Source organism: Astyanax mexicanus, chromosome 24, assembly GCF_023375975.1.
Source record: "Astyanax mexicanus isolate ESR-SI-001 chromosome 24, AstMex3_surface, whole genome shotgun sequence".
Taxonomy (NCBI): Eukaryota; Metazoa; Chordata; class Actinopteri; order Characiformes; family Acestrorhamphidae; genus Astyanax; species Astyanax mexicanus.
In genome coordinates, this window is record NC_064431.1 from 11,388,085 (window position 1) to 11,406,471 (window position 18,387).

Here is an 18,387-nt window from a genome sequence, read left to right on the forward strand (position 1 = left end):
GTCCTCTACCTGTTCTGTAACCACACTCAATATCCCAATAACTCAGCTGATTATTAAGACGCCCTCTACTGTCCTCTAACTGCACTATACCCACACTCAATATCCCAATAACTCAGCTGATTATTATAGCGCCATCAACTGTTCTCTAATTGTACTGCACCCACAATCAATTGCAAAATAACTTACCTTATTATTACAGCGCCCTCTACTGTCCTCTAACTGTACTGTACCCACACTCAATATCACAATAACTCAGCAGATTATTACAGGGCCCTCTACTGTTCTCTAACTGTAGTGTAACCACACGCAATATCCCAATAACTAAGCTGATCATTACATCGCCATCTACTGTTCTCTAATTGTACTGTACCCACAATCAATTGCAAAATAACTTACCTTATTATGACAGCGTCCTCTACTGTCCTCTACCTGTTCTGTACCCACACTCAATATCCCATTAACTCAGCTGATTATTATGAAGCCCTCTACTGTTCTCTAACAGTACTGTACCCACAGTCAATATCCCAATAACACAGCTGATCATTACAGCGCCAACTACTGTTCTCTAATTGTACTGTACCCACAATCAATTGCAAAATAACTTACATTATTATTACAACGCCCTCTACTGTCCTCTACCTGTTCTGTAGCAACAGTCAATATCCCAATAACTCAGCTGATTATTACAACGCCCTCTACTGTTCTCTAACTGTACTGTAACCACACTCAATATCCCAATAACTCAGCTGATTATTAAGATGCCCTCTACTGTTCTGTAACTGTACTGTACCCACACTCAATATCCCAATAACTCAGCTGATCATTACAGTGCCCTCTACTGTCCTCTACCTGTTCTGTAACCACACTCAATATCCCAATAACTCATCTGATCATTACAGCGCCATCAACTGTTCTCTAACTGTACTGTACCCACACTCAATATCACAATAACTCAGCAGATTATTACAGGGCCCTCTACTGTTCTCTAACGGTACTGTAACCACACTCAATATCCCAATAACTCAGCTGATTATTAAGACGCCCTCTACTGTCGTCTAACTGTATTGTACCCACACTCAATATTACAATAACTCAGTAGATTATTACAGGGCCCTCTACTTTTCTCTAACTGTACTGTACCCACACTCAATATCCCAATAACTCAGCTGATTATTAAGACGCCCTCTACTGTCGTCTAACTGTATTGTACCCACACTCAATATTACAATAACTCAGTAGATTATTACAAAGCCCTCTACTGTTCTCTAACAGTACTGTAACCACACTCAATATCCCAATAACTCAGCAGATTATTACAGGGCCCTCTACTGTTCTCTAACTGTTCTGTTCCCACACTCAATATCCCAATAACTCAGCTGATTATTACAAAGCCCTCTACTGTTCTCTAACAGTACTGTAACCACACTCAATATCCCAATAACTCAGCAGATTATTACAGGGCCCTCTACTGTTCTCTAACTGTACTGTACCCACACTCAATATCCCAATAACTCAGCTAATTATTACAGCACCCTCTATTGTTCTCTAACTGTACTGTACCCACACTCAATATCCCAATAACTCATCGGATTATTAAGACGCCCTCTACTGTCCTCTAACTGTACTGTACCCACAATCAATATCACAATAACTCAGCTGATTATTTAGACGCCCTCTACTAGGCTCTAACTGTACTGTACCCACACTCAATATCCCAGTAACTCAGTTGATTATTACAGCGCCCTCTACTGTCCTCTAACTGTTCCATTCCCACACTCATTATCCCAATAACTCAGCTGATTATTACAAAGCCCTCTACTGTTCTCTAACGGTACTGTAACCACACTCAATATCCCAATAACTCAGCTGATTATTACAGCACCCTCTACTGTTCTCTAACTGTACTGTACCCACACTCAATAGCACAATAACTCAGCAGATTATTACAGGGCCCTTTACTGTTCTCTAACGGTACTGTAACCACACTCAATATCCCAATAACTCAGCTGATTATTACAGCACCCTCTACTGTCCTTACTTCCTGTCGGCGGCGCGAGCAGTCGCAGCGGCCACTCCGGAAGCAAAACACGGTGCTTTTGTTTGTTTTTTGTTTTGTTTGTTCGCAATCATGCAAAAGTTCGCTATTGGAACAACTTACGACCGACAGACCCTGCTAGACCTGCAAAATCAACAAAAATCTGTACTTACAGACGGTCTACGAGCGGAGCTACGCGCGCTAGGCCTGCTAAGATCCGCGGCGTTTCCTGAGCCTGCTAGCCGGAAGAGGTCTCTCCGCAAGCGTTGCGCGAGGAGCCGAAAGCGCGGTAAGAGAGCCGGAGTCCGCGCTAAGCTAATGGCTAACTCCAGCCGGCCAGCGGTTCCATCTCTCCTTCTCTCCAACGTTTGCTCCCTGCCGAACAAGATTGACTATCTCCGGCTCCAGCGGACATCCCAGCGCGAGTTCAGAGACTGCTGTGTGTTCGTTTTCACGGAGACGTGGTTAACGGACTCCATCCCAGACTCCGCGATTGAGGTGAGCGGCATGCTAAGCTACCGCGCGGACCGCGACGCCGGCCTCTCGGGCAAAGTACGTGGAGGTGGGGTGTGTGTTTACATCAACACAGCATGGTGTAACAACGCTGCGCTGATCTCCAGCTACTGCTCGCCGCTGGTGGAGTTTGCTGTAGTCAGAGCCAGGCCATTCTACCTGCCCAGAGAGCTTAGCCATATAAGCTATAGCTACATAATAGCAGTGTATGTAGCACCCAGTGCTAATGCTAATGCTAACGGTGCTAATGCTAACGCTCTGCAAGAACTGTACACTGTTATCTCCAAACTCCAGAACTCACACCCCGACGGACTGTTTATTGTTGCTGGTGATTTCAATCACAGTAGTCTGAAGGCTCTGCTGCCCAGCTTTCACCAACATGTGGATTTTCCAACCCGTGGAGCTAACCTGCTCGATTGTGTGTATACTAACATTCCCGGTTCGTACAGAGCAGAGCCCCGCCCCCACTACGGCTACTCTGATCATATTTCTGTCATGCTCATCCCAGCATACAGACAGCTCATCAGACGTGCCAAATCAGAGAAGAAGCAAGTTACAACCTGGCCTCCAGGAGCCATCTCTGCTCTTCAGGACTGTTTTGAGCACACTGACTGGGACATGTTCAGAGAAGCTGCTACTTCTGATGACTCCATCAACCTGGAGGAGTACACAGACTCAGTGACTGGCTACATCAGCAAGTGCATTGAGGATGTTACTGTCTCCAAAACCATCACATCCCGCCCCAACCAGAAGCCGTGGATGACTGCAGAGGTGCGTGCGCTGCTGAGATCCCGAGACAAGGCCTTTAAGTCAGGGGACAGGGCTGGCCTCCGAACAGCTAGAGCCAAGCTCTCCCGGGGGATCAGAGAGGCAAAGCGCACCTACGCAAAGAAAATCCACGCCCACTTCCAGGACACTACTGACACTCGGCGCATGTGGCAGGGCATCCAGACCATCACCAACTACAAGTCACCCTCCCCTGCTTGTAACAGTGATGCCTCCCTTCCAGATGCACTGAACTCCTTCTACGCAAGGTTCGAAGCACAGAACTACACGACAGCAAGGAAGACTACACCTCCTCCAAACGACCAGGTACTGTGCCTGTCCTCAGCTGATGTGCGGAAAACTCTACTCAGAGTCAACCCACGGAAAGCCCCAGGACCAGACAGCATACCTGGCAGAGTGCTCAGAGGATGTGCAGAACAACTCACGGATGTTCTCACTGACATTTTCAACATCTCTCTGAGTACTGCAATCGTGCCAACGTGCTTCAAGACGACCACCATCGTCCCTGTGCCGAAGAAGTCTCAAGTGTCCTGCCTTAATGACTACCGTCCCATTGCACTTACTCCCATCATCATGAAGTGCTTTGAGAAGCTGGTCATGAGGCACATCAAAAAACAGCTCCCGTCCTCACTGGACCCTCTGCAGTTTGCGTATCGTCCAAACAGATCAACAGACGATGCCATCTCTACTGCGCTCCACCTGGCTCTCACCCACCTGGACAACAAAGACTGCTATGTTCGAATGCTGTTCATCGACTTCAGTTCAGCATTCAACACCATCATCCCTCAGCATCTGATAGGAAAACTGAGCTTGCTGGGCCTTAACTCCTCCCTCTGCAACTGGGTTTTAGACTTCCTGACTGAGAGACCACAATCAGTCAGGATTGGAAACAACACCTCCAGCACCACCATACTGAGCACCGGCGCCACCCAGGGCTGTGTGCTCAGCCCACTGCTGTTCACTCTGCTGACTCATGACTGTACTGCAAAGTACAGCTCAAACCACATCATCAAGTTCGCTGATGACACAACTGTAGTTGGCCACATCAGCAAGAACGACGAGTCAGCATACAGAGAGGAGGTGCAGTGGCTGACGGACTGGTGCAGAACCAACAACCTATCTCTTAACGTGGATAAAACCAAGGAGATGGTTGTTGACTTCAGGAGAGCTCCAGGTGTCCACCACCTGCTGAACATCAACGGCTCTGCTGTGGAAATTGTGGATAACACCAAGTTCCTCGGTGTTCACATTGCAGAGAACCTCACCTGGTCCCTCAACACCAGCTCCATAACCAAGAAAGCCCAGCAGCGCCTCTACTTCCTGCGGAGACTGAGGAAAGCACATCTCCCACCCCCCATCCTCACCATGTTCTACAGAGGCACTGTAGAAAGCATCCTGAGCACCTGCATTACCGTCTGGTTTGGGAATTGCAACACCTCAGACCGCAAGACCCTACAGCGGATAGTGCGGACAGCTGAGAAAATCATCGGAGTCTCTCTTCCCTCCATCACTGAGATCTACACCACACGCTGCATCCGCAAAGCCACCAGCATTGTGGACGACCCCACCCATCCCTCACACGGACTCTTCGCTCTGATGCCGTCCGGCAGAAGATACAGGAGCATCCGAGCCTCCACTACTAGACTCTGCAACAGCTTCATCCACCAGGCAGTCAGACTTCTCAACGCACAGAGACAGAACTGAACCCCCACCCCACCCACCACTCACCCAACACACTCGCACAAAACTAAACTGTACACCCCCCTCCCCTTTACACAAAACTAAACTGTACACCCCCCCCCTTTACACTCACAAAGAACTGAACTTCACCCACACACACACCCAGTCAGCACACAGAGGCTGATATGACTTTGTTGTTTGCTGCACTCTTAAAAACTATAAACTCTACCTCAGTAACTGCTGTGATTATATATGTTCTATATGTTACAGTATGTCACACATCTCTGCACCTTATCCCCACTATACACTTTATTATACCGTATCGGTACTGCACTGTCCTGTCTTTAAATTGTCTCGTCTTTTGTATTTATTGTATTTATTGTTATTTAGTGTTATAATTTTATAATTTTATGTTGCACTGTCGTCACTCCTGCACTTTATGTTGTCTATTGCTTGTTGTTCTATGTTGCACCATGGTTCCGGAGGAATGTAATTTCATCACACTGTGTACCTGTACTCAGATGTAATGACAATAAAAGCCTCTTGACTTGACTTGACTTGTTCTCTAACTGTTCTGTACCCACAGTCAATATCCCAATAACTCAGCTGATCATTACAGCGCCAACTACTGTTCTCTAATTGTACTGTACCCACAATCAATTGCAAAATAACTTACCTTATTATTACAGCGCCCTCTACTGTCCTCTACCTGTTCTGTAGCAACAGTCAATATCCCAATAACTCAGCTGATTATTACAACGCCCTCTACTGTTCTCTAACTGTACTGTAACCAAACTCAGTATCCCAATAACTCACCCTATTATTACAGCGCCCTCTACTGTCCTCTACGTATTCTGTACCCACACTCAATATCCCAATAACTCAGCTGATTATTAAGACGCCCTCTACTGTCGTCTAACTGTATTGTACCCACACTCAATATCACAATAACTCAGTAGATTATTACAGGGCCCTCTACTTTTCTCTAACTGTTCTGTACCTACACTCAATATCACAATAACTTAGCAGATTATTACAACGCCCTATACTGTCCTCTACCTGTTCTGTAACCACACTCAATATCCCAATAACTCAGCTGATTATTAAGACGCCCTCTACTGTCCTCTAACTGTACTGTACCCACACTCAATATCACAATAACTCAGCAGATTATTACAGGGCCCTCTACTGTTCTCTAACTGTACTGTACCCACACTCAATATCCCTAGAACTCATCTGATTATTAAGACGCCCTCTACTGTCCTCCAACTGTACTGTACCCACACTCAATATCCCAATAACTCATCTTATTATTACAGCACCCTCTACTGTTCTCTACCTGTTCTGTACCCACAGTCAATAGCACAATAACTCAGCAGATTATTACAGGGCCCTCTACTGTTCTCTAACGGTACTGTAACCACACTCAATAACCCAATAACTCAGCTGATTATTAAGACGCCCTCTACTGTCCTCTAACGGTACTGTAACCACACTCCATATCCCAATAACTCAGCTGATTATTACTGCACCCTCTACTGTTCTCTAACTGTACTGTACCCACACTCAATATCCCAATAACTCAGCAGATTATTACATCGCCCTCTACTGTCCTCTAACTGTTCCATTCCCACACTCAATATCCCAATAACTCAGCTGATGATTACAGGGCCCTCTACTGTTCTCTAACTGTTCTGTACCCACACTTAATATCCCAATAACTCATCTGATTATTAAGACGCCCTCTACTGTCCTCTAACTGTACTGTATCCACACTCAATATCCCAATAACTCAGCAGATTATTACAGGGCCTTCTACTGCTCTCTAACCGTACTGTACCCACATTCAATAACCCAATAACTCAGCTGATCATTACAGCGCCATCTACTGTTCTCTAATTGTACTGTACCCACAATCAATTGCAAAATAACTTACCTTATTATTACAGTGCCCTCTACTGTCCTATTCCTGTTCTGTACCCACACTCAATATCACAATAACTCAGCAGATTATTACAGGCCCCTCTACTGTTCTCTAACTGTACTGTAACCACACTCAATATCACAATAACTCAGCTGATTATTTAGACGCCCTCTACTGTCGTCTAACTGTATTGTACCCACACTCAATATCACAATAACTCAGTAGATTATTACAGGGCCCTCTACTGTTCTCTAAGTGTACTGTAACCAAACTCAATATCCCAATAACTCAGCTGATTATTACAATGCCCTCTACTGTTCTCTAACAGTACTGTAACCACACTCAATATCACAATAACTCAGCAGATTATCACAGGGCCCTCTACTGTTCTCTTACTGTACTGTACCCACACTCAATATCCCAAGAACTCAGCTGATTATTACAACTCCCTTTACCGTTCTCTAACTGTACTGTAACCAATTTCAATATCCCAATAACTCACCTTATTATTACAGCGCCCTCTACTGTCCTCTAACTGTACTGTACCCACAATCAATATCACAATAACTCAGCAGATTATTACAGGGCCCTCTACTGTTCTCTAACTGTACTGTACCCACACTCAACATCACAATGACTCAGCAGATTATTACAGGGCCCTATACTGTTCTCTAACGGTACTGTAACCACACTCAATATCCCAATAACTCAGCTGATTATTAAGACGCCCTCTACTGTCCTCTAACTGTACTGTACCCACACTCAATATCACAATAACTCAGCAGATTATTACAGGGCCCTCTACTGTTCTCTAACGGTACTGTACCCACACTCAGTATCCCAATAACTCAGTTGATTATTACAGAGCCCTCTACTGTTTTCTAACTGTACTGTACCCACACTCAATATCCCAATAACTCAGCTGATTATTAAGACGCCCTCTACTGTCCTCTAACTGTACTGTACCCACACAATATAAAACTCTCTCTCTCTTTCTCTTAAACACTGATGGGATTGTTATGGTATTATATCAAATAGATAATGTACTGCACAAAATCTACAGTGAGGTGAGTTATTTTAATCCGTTTTCTTCTCGTTTCTGGGCTTAATGTATGTCTGAATTAATTTTACCGACTGAAACGTGTCGGTCTCCCCTTCTCTGTGTTTTTTAGCGTGCTCTCCGCCTGCGCGTCGGTTTACCGTAAAATCGCGCGTATACGCGCACCTAAATTTAAAGCGCGGATGACTCGACTAGGAATTTCAGAAGCGCGGATAGCTTGACTCCGGTGGAAAGAGGAGGCATTAACCAGGGCAAAGCGATGTTAAAACAAAAAAAAAGTTCATAGAGCGGCTAAAGTAGCGTGCAGTAACGGGGTGTCAGAAAATGGTAACGGCGTTATAGTTACAGTCAGAGTAATTAGTTAGATTACTCGTTACTGAAAAAAGTAACGCCGTTACTCCCAACACTGCTAATATGTAGTTTTCAACATTTATTAAGTGGTTGGGTTCATTTGTGTTTTGAATATAATAAAGTCTGTTTTTGGAAGATTAAGGCTGAGAAATAGTTGCATAGTTTTGTCTTGCCAGAGCTGTTAAAAGAGTAACTTATGCTGAGGCTTTGGAAGAAGTGGAAAAAGCGGGGCCTCTGGAATTGAGTTTTCCTAAGCAATGTAGGGCATGTAGTGTGCTTCCTCTAGAAACGCTGCTTGTTGAAAAGACCAAATTTGTCATGTTCATAGCTAATGTGGTTAATTATACAACACAGATGGTCAGCAGAACAGAAAACATCAAGATTATTGTTTGGTCTGCTGAAAATGTAATAGGCTGAAAAAAAGGATACGTTATTTTCAGTAAAAATAATAGGCACCCAAAACTTTTTTAATTTTATTTTGGGATTACATTTAGTATCATTACAATGAAGTATAATTATCTTTCTACTATTGTTTGTATTTACGGCACTTCAAAATGTTAATTTCCCCAGCTTTCAGCTGGCTTGGCTAGTGTGTGGTTTTCGTTTCACCCAGTAGATGGCGCTCTTAGCCTGCAGTGGCAAGGAAACTAACTACAGCCTGTGTAGCTTATTAGGTTCAGAAAAAACCTTTTGCTTCAGGCTGACAACACATTAACCTGTGTGCTGGGTTCTTTCTTGTCATTGTAGAGGTAAGAAAGGTCTTTATACACATTTTTAGTGGTGCAACTGTTCACTAAAATGTTCATGAAACTCTGTGTCATGTTTTAGTGTGTTTTAGGTTGAGTTATATCAAGTGAAAGAGAAGATAAAAAGTGTGTTAGACATTTAGCTTCAAACAGGCTGTTCTAATCAGTTCTTAAGTAGAACCTAGCTTTTTGTACATTTATTGGTGCTGTAGCCCAATGTTTTACTAAAATATTTAAAGCATTTGATACCACACATGTTTAAGATTTTTAAAGAAGTGTATTTTTATGGTTTTAGGATTTTGTAACAGCAGTATTTTCCAAAGTAGTGTTTCAGCTACATAGTTTAGCTACTCCAGTGCAACAGTTTCTAAAATGGCATCCTCCATGGAGACCATGAGGTTCTTTGTATTGTGTTTTATGGTTAAGTTGTGTTCCAAGCAAGAAGTGTTCTAGGAAAATGTGTCAGCTACAAAATTAACCTTATATTTGAAATCTGCTTACTTATTTTAAATTTTTATATTTTTTATAAATGGGAACCAGTGATAAAGTGATGTTAAAATTGCCTTCTGTATTTTGTGCATTTGAAGGGTTTGAGAGCATCATATTATACTCTTGGAATATGGGTTTGATGTAAAATGCATCTAAAAAAAGCTACCAAGTATTTCATGTATGTAAAAAATGTGATTTCATTAAAAACATGCAGTAAACTGATAAAGTAAAGTAGGTTCAGAATAAACCTTTTGCTTCAGGCTGACAACACATTAACCTGTGTGCTGGGTTCTTTCTTGTCATTAGAGAGAGAGAGAGAGAGAGATCCACGGCTATGATGTCATTTTGTGCACGGCTCAGGTACCCCTATGCCTTGAGGCCGGCAACAAAAACTTTTTAGTTCTTAAAAGTTGGGAATCAGTAAGTTGAGAATTAGCTGGAAAGGTATCCAGGCTGGAAAGGACTAATAAAAGTCTCCTGGTTTTACTCGGAGTCTAGTGGCCAATGGACAGGAATTTAAAAGATATATAGTTAGCAGACAGCATACTCCTGACTTGGTCTGCGCACAAGAAACATGACTGAAACCTTGCTTGAATTTTATTCTTAGTGGGTAAATTGTAGTTCGTAGGGATAGGGTCCGGGGTGAAGGGGGAATGGCTACTTTTATTAAGGAAGGCATAGAGTTTAGACCACTCACATTAAATGGGGATCATGAGTGTGTAGCAATTGAAATATGGGACACATTTAGACTGGTGAATTTTTACAATCCTTGTAATTAATTGTCCATGGAAGTGCTATACAGTCTGGGTGGACCAGGTCAGTCTAAGGCGGTGTGGAGATTTTAATGCACTTTGTGGGGCAATAGTAACACGGATGACAATGGTTTGTTCTTAGAAATATCTAATCTGTCTTAATGATGGTAGGGGTACCAGACTTAATATTTTTAATAATAATGTTACGGTATTGGATTTAACACTAGCCTCCTCTTACTTAGCAGGAAATCGGGACGTGATCACTTCCCGATTGTTTGTGAATTTGGCATTGAGGTTGATAGGGTGAGGAGAGAGTTCTTGCAGAGGTGGAATTTTGGGAAAGTGAACTGTTAGATACATTTTCTAAACTGTGTGATCAAAGGTTGCACAAATGGGAACAGATAGGGCATGTGGACTGCTGCAATGATATGATATGTGCTATTTTATATGACTCGGCGAAGAAAGATCCCTTTTTTCAAAGCCATTTGTGAATAAGAAAGCAGTCCCTTGGTGGACAGAAGAATGTTCTGTGGTGGTACATGCTCGTAATAAAGCTCTGCGGAAAGTTAGGAAAACTCTTGGTTGCATACAAAAGAGCTCAGGCAGTGGTAAGAAAAACAATTAAAATGACAAGAACATACTGGAGGTCCGATCAAGCCTGATATATTCCAGTGGGCGAAAAATGGAATAGGATTATGAATACGGAAAGGTGGCATAATTCCTGTATACTGTTTACGCAAAGTGCCTGGCAGTAGTGTGTTGGACTCTGGATGGATGAACTGAAATAAGGGTGGACTGTTAATTTCCTCTAGCATGGAAGCTTGCAAGAAACCCGGTAAGGATCTTTCTTCACCAACCGGATATAGACCTATCTCTCTCACATCTCATCTGACTCACTATTTGGAAAGTAGGTTTTTTTTCCTTCAAATTGTCAAAGTGGCTTCTGTAGGGGTAGGATGACAATGGGCCCTGTAATTTGTATAGAATCAGAATTGTGAAGGCTGATATGCTATGAATGGAGGGATTGCTCATAAAACTGGTTAAACTAGGGATTGGGAAGAAAATGTATAATTAGATTATGGATTTTTTAAGTAATGGGGCAATGCAGGTCAGGGTGTGTACAAAATTGGCTAAATGATACTATATTGAAAATGGGTCAGCTCAGGGAAGCGTTTACAGCTCTTTGCTTTTCAATGTTATGATCAATGACCACATCTTGGTATATCAAAGTCGCTCTATGCAGATGATGGGGCTCTGTGGAAGAGAGGCAGGAATCTTCCTTTCATTGTTCAAAAAGTGCAGGAAGCTTTGACTTTAGTAGAAAACTGGGCTGATGCCTGGGGGTTCAGACTGTCTGTGGCTGGGACACAGACAATTTGTTTCTCAAAACGGCGTATGGTACTCCCTCTCTGGCTGAAATTAAATGATCAGGAACTGGAAGAAGTAAAAGTGGTATTTTTTCTTGGTATGTGGATGGAGTCCAAACTGGAAAGTTCATATTAATAAAATAGTGGATACATGTAAAAGTGGACTTGATGTTCTTAAATGTCTGGCAGGCTGTGATTGGGGTGCTGATTACTCCTACTTGCTAGATATTTATAGAGCTCTGGGAGTGTAGCCTACAGATCAGCAGCAGTGTTGCTGTTGATCCAAGTTGTTGTTGGATGTAGTCCAAGGTCAAGCTATAAGGGTGTGTGTTGGAGCAGTGAAATCATCACCGATTACCTCCTTACATGTAGAGATTGGGGAAATGCCTTTGAGACTCTGTAGGTTGACCCTATCAGCGGTGTACTGGGTCAATGTTAAAGTTCAGGAGCAAAGTTATCCTGTGTCATCTATTTTTCATGTTCAGGCTGACTGCTGCCGAGATGGCTTTCAAAGTTTTGGATGTCAAAGTACTGATGAGTTTACGAAAATTAACTTGCACAGTCTGAGCTTTTGTGACTCACTACCAAAGTGGATGTTTCCTGGTGGACATGATGGCTAAACAGTGTCTGAAACGACAGGATTCACACACTGAGTTTGTTTGTGGGATTAGTAAAACAGCGTTTTACCCACCTGTACATAACATATCAGGGATTTGTTCTTCAGCATACACTACAGGACATACCTTTATACACTGGAGAATAACTTAATGCTTGAGATCTTGTGGTGTAATGAGTGGGTTGACGTCTCTGAAGAAGATGTCTTGGCTTCGACTTCTGGTGGGGTCAGATACTGAGTTTCTTTTTGAGATTTGGAAGACAGTACAGGACAATGTTTTACAGAACAGGGATTTTGTCTGCAGTACACATTAAAGAACTGTTTCATACACTGGTGAATAACTGGAGGCGGTTGAACTTGTGGTGAAGATGTTAGGGTGTTGACTCTGAACAAGATGGTTTGAGTTCGATTCTTGGTGGGGTCAGATACTGAGTTTGTTTGTGGGATTTGGAAGACACTAGAGGGCAGTGTTTTACATACCTGTACATAAAAGATCAGGAATTTGTTCTGCAGTACACACTACAGAGCTTTAAACACTTGTGAATAACTTGAGGCTTAAGACCTTAAACATGTGTACATAAAAGAACACCACAGGACAAAGTTTTATACACTGCTGAATAACTGGTGCAGTGAGACCTTGTGGTGTAGTAATTGGGTTGTTGACTCTTTAAAAGATGGCTTGGATTTAATTCCAGGTGGGGTCAGACACTGATATTCTATGAGGGATATGAAAGACACCACATGGTAAAGTTTTATAAAGGATTTTAGCTGGAAGTACACAATAAGGGGCAGAGTTTTATACACTGGTGAATAACTGCAGCAGTGTGACCTTGTGGTGTAGTGGTTGGGCTGTTAACTCTAAACAAGAGGGTTTAGGTTCGATTCCAGGTGGGGTCACATCCTAAATTTGTTTGTGGGATTAGGAAAACCTTACGGCACAGTGTCATACAAAACAGACAGACATTTAAGCTGCAGTACACAATACAGGACAATACAGTTTTATACACTAGTAAATTACTGAAGGCGAATGACCTAGTGGCGAGTGGTTGGATTGTTGTCTCCAACAAGATGGCTTGGGTTTAATTCATGGATGGGTCAGATACTGAGATTCTTTGTGGGATTTGGAAGACGCTACAGGACAGTGCTTTACACAACAGAACAGTCATTTTAGCTGCAGTACACATTACAAGGTAGAGATTTATACACTGGCGAATAGTTGGTGCAGTGTGGCATAGTGGTGTAGTGGTTGAGTTGTTGCCTATGAACAAGGTGGTCTGGGTTTGATTCCTGGTTGGGCCTGATACTGAGTTCCTTTGTGAGGTTTAGAAGACACTTCAGGACCGTATTTTACACAACAGGGATTTTAGCTGCAATTCACACTACAGGACAGAGTTTTATACACTGGTCAAGCACTGGTGCAGTGTGACATTGTGGTGTAGTGGTTGAGTTGTTACCTATGAACAAGGTGGTCTGGGTTTGATTCCTGGTGGGGTCATGAAGTCTAAAGTTGTCTGGTTGCCCTACACCCTTTCCCGGATTCAGTTATCCCCTGCCCTGGTCTGGTTCTTCGGCCACACCCTAATTTAACCTCGAGGGAGATTGAAAAAGAGTACAGATACGAGCTGCTGTCCTTTACAATCTAAGTTTATTCGGGTAGATACATAGTCTTTTATAGCAGTACATACATGCAATCAGCAAGAAGGGGAAGTCTGCAGCAGAGGTGTGAAAAACATTTGCTTGTTATTATCTAACTTAAGTGTATCATAAGATCACAATGTACGAGAGCATCAGCTCATATCACACATAGAAGAGAATATTGGCTGCTTGTACGAGCCAGTAGAATCAAGCCATAATGTTTTTTATACCTTAACAGTCCCCCCTTTGAAAATGAATATTATCACACATGAATTGGAAAAGTTCATTGTTGGTGGTTTACGAGCAGGAGTAATTGTCTTTTAGGTGACTGTTCAAATGCAATGCAACATTAAAGAACAAATTCAGGTACCGAAAGTAACAATCAAAAAGAAAGTTAAAACAGGAATTACAACCATAGCCAAATAAAAAAAATCTACTAAATGTACCCCAACATTAAGAGCTCATCTTATAATATCTCAATAGGCTGCACTATACTAAACACTTTTTGGGGGCCGTTTCTCAATCTGCGTTCTTGTCTGTACTTGTGTTCTTGTGGGCTCTGGAAATGTCATCAGTCGCAGCCCAAGTACTGTTCCATTTCAGAAGATCATAGTTTGCCAAGTACACAACTAATACCCGGATGTATTCTTGCTCCTCCCACTTTAGGTGAAGTTTAGGAAGGTGACTTGTGTGACTTCTTACAGCCCGATAACCCAGAATGCACCTCACAGCAGTATCAGCGTAATGCAGGAGGAGAAGGTACATAACTGTAAGCACCTGTACGTTTTCAAAACAGTACTGCTGTGTGCTTAAACAATGTTTTAAGTTATTTTTAGGCGAGAATGTAGGGGTTTAGACTTCAGATATGTGGTTTATTGTTAAGAAAGCGGCTAGGTGGAAATGTGTTCTTATGTTTTCGGAACATCGCTTTCTGACGTCTTCAAGTGCACAGCTGTTCCAATTACACAACAACCGTCCCGCTTCCTCCCGTTCTTGAGAGTCCGCACTCGCGATCCGAACTTCCCAAGTCCGTACTTACCAAGTACGGGAGTACAGACTTGTGTACTTGTGTATTGAGAAACTGCCGGGGGTCTGCCCCTTCCCCGTGGTGCAGGATCATCAGCAGTTGTAGTGATTACTTCCTCTCCAGCGGCTCTACCCATCTTCTCTGGGATTGTACTAAAAGTAAGATAGTGTAGAGACAGGAGAAGTAGAGATATAGATAGAGATAGTAGAGGTAGATATAGAGATAGTGAGCTAAGGGAAGTAAAAACAGAATATTTCACGTTATAAATGACTGGTATGAGTCAAATTAGGGGAAAAATGGTTAATATTGAAGTTCAGGTCCTCTGTTCCTGGAATCACCTAACCTAAAAAGAGTCAATTCTTTGAATAGTACATTAGCACCTGGGCCAAAAGGATCTCTTGGGACTAGCAACCACCTTTTGACCCAGTTCAGACAATTTCTTTACCAGGGGGGTATTCCAGAAACCGGGTTCAACTCCAAACCTAACCCTGAACTCCGAGTTGACTTACCTCACCGCGTCATACTCAGAGTTTTCAGTTCCACAGCAGCTGATCAGAGTTAGGTTACTCAACTCTGATTAGGTTAAACCCAGCTGTAGCGCGCTCACGGTTACCTACAAACAGGCATTCTCAACGGAGCGCTGAAACAGAGATTGACCATGAAAATGAATGACGGAAAGCACAAGGCATCATATTTCACCCCTATTGAGCAGGAAATATGAATGTCTGCGCATGCAGAGTATAAAATCATATTCAGACATAAAAGCAATTCAGCAGCAGCAGCAAATCAAATGAGTCAGCTTGGGCAAAAATAGATGACGGTCAATGCATGAGTTAAAATAAAAATTAAAAACTCACAACAATACACTTAGTGAAAAGACATGAAAAAAATTTAAATGTTGTTTAATTTAATTGTTAAGTTATTATTATTATTTAAACATTCTTATTTGTCTTGATTTGTACCCTTTTCTTTTTTTTTATAAACCTAGGTGTAATCCAAGTGGGATTAAACGCACATGGCAGCAAGTGAAGATGAAATATAAAAACATAGTCCAAAGTGGTATGACTTGTACACAACTACCTAATGTTTTTACTTTTATCAAGCTTAGTTTGCCCTACAGTTGATTATGGTTTTGTAGCTAATAGGAAAAAGGCTGAGGTAAGAAAAACAGGAGGGGGGGCACCACCGCCACCTTTTACCCAGGCAGAGGAGCTGGCACTTTCACAGAACAGTATAGGAGGCCCATCACTCATGGAATCACTGGAGGGAGCTCATCTGAGCCATCAACCCCCCAGGACACACCTCATTATGTTAAAGGCATGTTCGTTACATTTATTAGTTTATAGTTTGTAGTGGATTAACCAGAGGATTTCTTCATTGCTTACACACAGACACACACACTACCCCCACTTTACGGCCTATAAGGAAACTTCAACCCCCAGAACACTCTAAAAGCCTTGGAGTTATCTTTTTCAAACAGCCTTAAATTTCAAAATGACATTTCCTGACTATTTCTTCACTCAGCCTCGCTCGAGAACCCTAAATGCAAGTCAGGGTAAACATTTTCAAATTCTTTTTTGACATTCCTTCAGACGCTGTCAGTCGTAAATCTGGATTTAGGACCGTTAATGTTTAAACATCTGGAACTGTGCACAATTGTGGTTTTGCCAACAGCACAATCACCAGGACAAGGACGGGACTACGGGACTTGAGAGAGGGTTCAAAACTTAATGAATGCCTTGGAAATTGTAAATTCACCAAATATATTATACCAATTTAGGGGTTTGTGCTTTCTGCAACCACTTAGAAATAAGATTCATGAAGTTAAAATGAATGCTCTTAGCTTGGAAATTACATTCCCAACACCAACTTCACCAACTTCCCCCACGGTCGTAAATTCCGACGACAGCCGCTTATCTAAACACTCAGCAGAGAAGAGGAATTTCTCACTGAGAAGATTTTGCTTAAAATACATATATATTGACTATATAAAAAAGGTGTTTTATAGAATGTTTACTAGATAATGGTATATGTGTTTGGATGTGTCCTGATTAAATTCTCCTACACATTCAAGTCTGAATCAACAAGGTTTAACTAGCATTTGATAATTTAGCTTTATTTGGTTATCAGTGGTTTAACCATGTATTATCTTTTAAGTGATTTAATTGGGTTTAAATAATAACATGACTCTTGATCTCTTTCTGACAGAGTACCATCCATCATTGTATTTCTAAGATTATCTTGAGTATTACAAAACTGTTTGTGGGCAATATATATATATTACATTTATTGTGATTCAATTGTAAGATTGTGTTTCCTGAATTTATCATCACAAACTGATATGCTGAAAAATGTATTTTGATCCACTGTTTAATTGAGTTTTCTTTTGGTTTGATCTATTAGAAAAATTCTGAAGCATGCTGACCATGTGAGCGAGGGGGGGTTTTATGGCCCTTTGTGAATCCCCACCAAAGTTTGAAATTGCTCCTAGACCAATCAAAACACAGACACTTGGGCCACAGGGCCAATCATAGCTCGAAGGCCAAACAGGCCACAGAGTCTAATAGTTAAACTCAGTTGCCAGTTTAGAGTTGCCAGTTTAGAGTTGGAGGAGTTTGCAGTTCAGTTCAGTTTGGAGTTGAGGAGAGGAGAAGAAGATGTAGTTGAGATGGAAAAAGGATAGACTGTTAGTGTAGTCATCTTAAGTTAGTTTTCTTAGACTAGTGCATTTAATCTTCAAGTATATTAATATTAGCTATCCTAGGTTAAATAACTAGGCTATTTTATGATCTACGGAGTTCTCCTGCTTGCCAAGATAGTTAATATAGTTCAGTAAACCAACTAGACCAACCGACGGATCACCGAGAGAGTACGCCAGCCGATCCAGCTCCAGGGAAGGCCTTCCCTGTGCAGAGACTAGAAGCGGGTGTCGTCCAGGTGCGCCGCTGGCCCACCAGAGCACCATCTTTACCCTGCGGATGGGTCCACACCGGACCTTCTAGGGGTGCAGGATGTCAGCCGAACAAGAGGTTTAAACAGCGGACCGAACCGATGGGGACCCCCCTTTGTAGACGTCTCAGAGTAAGGCAGTTTGGGTATTTCTCTCAGTAATTGGTGTTTTGGTTGGTCAAGTCTAGTTTGGTTATTGTTCTTAACTCTCTTCTTAGTATAGATTAATTTTTAGTTATTTGGCGAAAGGGATGATCTTTGTAGGCCGTAAAATATCTTACTTATCTACTTATTTTAGTGTTCTCATTTGATTAGTTTGACCTCATTACATTTAGATCCTTATTTAGAAATATTCACTTAATAGTTCTATTAATCTCTATTCCTTTCATGTCAGCATTATAACGTGTTTGTTCTTTTATTTCTCATTTATTATTCTACACTATGATTTGATATCTAA